We start from the raw sequence: 4559 nt of genomic DNA, 5'->3' as shown, positions 1-4559 counted from the left end.
GTACACGTCACTGCAGCCTTCATGATTTTTTTGCCCTTAAAATGCTGTTTGTGAGATGAAATGCACATTTTGGTCTATCTGATATCTGATCTGAGACATGTGTTAGTTGATAAATTAGTAGAATAGAAGCTATTAGCTGACCAGCAACTTGTGGGAAAACAGACGTTTCCTTTTCTCTATGTAAGCAGGTAGTCTCTGACAGGAGAGATATTGGTCTTTCTGGTTTGGTTCTGGGAATGTTTATGTTTAACAGGCTGAGCTAATGTTATGCAGGGGTCCCCGTCCAGATAGTGATGGATGGGCCCTGCAGAGTCGAAGGGATATCCTGTATCCTGTTTTTACCAAGTTTTCTAACAGAGACTAGATGTTGTGACCTCATACGTCACCAAAGGGTATAAAATGACCACCAGCCCTTTGTTCAAGTGGGATTTTCATATTGGCTGGGAAAACTCTCCACAGCAGACCATGGTGCCTGTTCAGATGCTGTCTTATTTATGTAATAAATTATATCAAAAACGTAACAGTGTCAACGGACGTTTTCTTCAACATCTACAATCCTTGAGGTTTAAGAGAAACTACGACCTAAGTAAGTAAGTAATTAAGTAAAGTTTATTTCTTAAGCGCTTCTCACAGATAAAAATCACAAAGTGCTTTACAATTAAATACTAGAAAATAAACAAACAATAAAATACATATACAAGACAAGAGGAAGAAATTGTCAACCAAATGCTTTCCTGAACAGCAGTGTCTTCAAGCCCTTCTTAAAAGAGTCCACAGATTCAGCAAAACGGAGAGACATTGGTAAAGCATTCCACAAAGTTGGGGCCACAAACTGAAATGATCGCTCTCGAGTTTTATAGTTAGTCTTAGGAACTTCAAGCAGATTCTGTCCAGCAGAACGAAGAGCACGACTAGGGGAGTATGGAGTCAACATCTCCAATATATAATGAGGAGCCTGACCATGCAAGGCTCTGAAGGTGAGAACTAAAATCTTAAAATCAATCCTGAATTTCACAGGGAGCCAGTGTAACTCTGATAACACGGGAGTGATGTGTGATCTCTTTGAGGTTCTTGTCAAAAGTCTAGCTGCTGAGTTTTGGACTAATTGCAATTTTCTAAAGACAGTCTGATTCAGACAAGCAAAAACAGAATTACAATAGTCCAGCCGCGAAGATATAAATGCATGAATGACTGTTTCTAAGTCTTTCCTGCACAGCATTTTCCGAATTTTAGAAATGTTTCTTAGATGGTAAAAGCAATTTCTGACAACCTGTTTGCAGTGTGTTTCAAAGGACATGGCCTGGTCAAACACAACCCCCAGGTTTCTGAGGCTGGGTTTGACAGTGGGGCCAAGTGAGCCAAGATGCTGCTTAATCAGTGCAATTTTATCATCAGCAAAGATAAGTGTCTCTGTCTTATTTGAATTTATCTGCAAGCAGTTTGATGTAAGCCAGTCCTTGATAGCAGATACACACTCGAGAAACAATGTCAAACGGTGAAATTCAGACTCTTTAAAAGAACAATACAACTGGATGTCATCAGCATAGAAGTGATAGGACACATGTTTAAATCTGTCAATAATATGACCAAGAGGCAAAAGGTACAGTAAAAATAAAACGGGGCCCAAAACTGACCCCTGTGCAACACCACAGGACAAATCATGAACATCTGACATTATGTTGTTTATAGAAACACAAAATGTTCTGTCACGTATGTACGAGGAAAACCATTTGAGGACAGATCCAGAAAACCCCATCTCATTCTCGAGACGACTGATCAATATACTGTGCTCCACAGTGTCGAAAGCAGAGGTTAAATCAAGAAGCACAAGTACAGTATAGCAACGAGAGTCTGCAGCCATTTTTACATCATTAGCAACTTTAACAAGAGTTTCAGTGGAGTGAAGTTTTCGAAATCCAGACTGAAAAGAATCAAACAATTTGTGCTCTTCCATATAGGACGTCAATTGGCCTGCCACTACTTTTTCCAGAATTTTTGACACAAATGGAAGTTTTGAAATTGGCCTGTAGCTTTTAGGCTCTGAAGGGTCTAGGTGTGTCTTTTTCAGAGTGGGGTTTACCACAGCATGTTTAAAGTAACTGGGAACCAAGCCAGATTCAAAAGAAAGATTTATCAGTTTTACAACCCAAGGACCAACGACATCAAAGATTTTCATAAAGAATGATGTAGGAATAATGTCAGCAGGGCTTGATGATATTTTCATTTTTCCATTAACGCTTTTACATCCTGTAGGCAGACAGGTGTGAATGAAGACCAAGAACACACTGGGGCAAACTCAAAAGAGGACAAAGTGGTCGGGGCATATTGATGTTGGCCCGGATATCCTCCACTTTGCTCACAAAAAACATCATAAAGTTATTGCAGTCCTCCTTGGAGTAAACAGGCACACGAGGTGCAGAGGGCGCAACAAGATTGTCAATAGTGTCAAAAAGAACATTAGGGTTTTTCTTGTTAGAAGAAATCAGGTTAGAGAAATAAGTAGAACGAGACTGCTTTATCATTTCATTCAGCTCCACCTTAAATCTTTCAGGTGAAGCCTGTGCTCCTCTAAGTTTGTGGATTTCCATTTCCTCTCAACTTTACGGCATTTTCTTCTAAAACTACAAATGGTATCGTTTATCCATGGACAAGGTTTTTTATATGAGCCTGAGATCGTTTTAACAGGTGCCACCATGTCCAAGACAGACAAGCAGTGTTTGTTGAAACCAGTTACAAATGATTCAACATGATCATAATCTGCAAAACAACTGGGATCAAAAGTAGCACAAAACTCACTACTTGTTGTTTCACTAAAGAAGCGTTTTTGAGAAACAACATTACAAAAATCAGGCTCTCTCTCAAAAGATAAATTAAAAGATACACAGCAGTGGTCACTGATTTGAACGTCTTCAACACAGAGCTTTCAATGTTTAGCCCACTAGAGAACACCAGATCTAAAGTGTGGCCTTTTCTATGTGTGGCTCTTGAGACGTGCTGTACAAACTTAAAAGATTCCATGAGTGCTAGCAGCTCTGCTGCGAAGGGACATGATGAGTCATCAACATGGATATTGAAATCCCCAAGGATTAACACGCGTTCTAATTTTATTATCGAAGTCATAAACTCCAGAAACTCATCCAGAAAAGAGCGTGGATAATCAGGGGGTCGATATACTAAAACAAAATAAAATGAGTGAGACTTTCCGACCTTGTACATTTGTAGCTCACAGGAGATGAATGCAGTAGTGTCCATCAGACTGCACTGGTAAGAGTCTCGAAAGACAAGCGCCAATCCGCCTCCACGGCGCGAAACTCGAGGTGCCCCGAGCACGAAGCAGTCCGGTGGGCAGAGTTCTTTCAGATGAACATACTCGTTTTCCCGCTGCCAGGTTTCGGTGATGCACAAGAAATCCAACTTCTCCTTGACGATGAGGTCATTTAAAGCAAAAGCCTTCTTCGTAATGGACCAAGCGTTAAAGCAGGGCGATCCTGATGGAGCGGGCGCGCGGGCCCGATGCGCGCTGCCCCGGGAACTGCTCCGGTGACTCGACACTGCAATCCGTCCGAGACTGACATGCAACGGGCACAGAACTCGCTGACGAGGTGCGGGATTAGGCGCAGGATGCGCCGGAATGGTCCAGTTTGGAGACATCCACGCTGGCGATGGTGCACGGACAGCGTCTCCCTCCAAGGTACAGGGAGCAACCAGTCTCAGACACCGCTCTCTCCAATTTCAACATCATTTACCTTCATCAATATCACTTTTTAAGTCATTCTGAAGAAGACATTTGTTTGAAAACATGAAGTACACGTCACTGCAGCCTTCATGATTTTTATGCCCTTAAAATGCTGTTGGTGAGCTGAAATGCACATTTTGGTAAAATATGTTGTCCCGGCAAGTTCTTTCAAATAAACCAATTTAACCATCATTTGCCTTCATATTTATCACATTTCCAGTCATTCTGAAGCAGACATTTGTTTGAAGACATGAATTACAGGTCACTGCAGCCTTCATGATTTTTATGCACTAAAAAATGCTGTTCTTGAGCTGAAATTCACATTTTGCTTAAATATGTTGTCCAAGCAATTCCTTTAAAATAAACCAATTTAACCATCATTTGCCTTCATAGTTATCACATTTCAAGTCATTCGGAAGAAGAAATTTCTTTCAAAACATGTTCACTTTCGTGCAACCTCCATGATTTTTATGCCCTTAAAATGCTTTTGGTAAACTGAAATGCACATTTTGGTTAAATATGTTGTCCCCGCAATTCCTTTCAAATAAACCAATTTAACCATCATTTGCCTTCACATTTATCACATTTCCAGTCATTCTGAAGAAGACATTTGTTTGAAAACATGAATTGCACGTCACTATAGCCGTCAGATTTTTCTGGCCTTAAAATGCTGTTCGTGAGCTGAAATGCACATTTTGGTCACATATGTTGTCCCCGCATTTTCTTAAAAACAAATCAACTTCAACATCATTTACCTTCATATTTCTCACATTTCCAGTCATTCTGAAGAAGAATCTTGTTTGAAGACATGAATTCCACGTCA

At 40.5% G+C, this 4559-nt stretch overlaps 1 pseudogene; it reads right to left on the bottom strand.

Annotated features, from left to right (window-relative positions):
* The window catches only part of LOC129350060 (ras GTPase-activating protein nGAP-like), a 13466-nt pseudogene extending 9815 nt beyond the window's left edge, over positions 1-3651 (bottom strand).
* Between the last annotated feature and the right edge of the window lie 908 nt (positions 3652-4559).

The sequence above is a fragment of the Amphiprion ocellaris genome, chromosome 11, assembly GCF_022539595.1.
Source record: "Amphiprion ocellaris isolate individual 3 ecotype Okinawa chromosome 11, ASM2253959v1, whole genome shotgun sequence".
Taxonomy (NCBI): domain Eukaryota; kingdom Metazoa; phylum Chordata; class Actinopteri; family Pomacentridae; genus Amphiprion; species Amphiprion ocellaris.
This window is presented reverse-complemented; position numbering and strand designations above follow the sequence as displayed.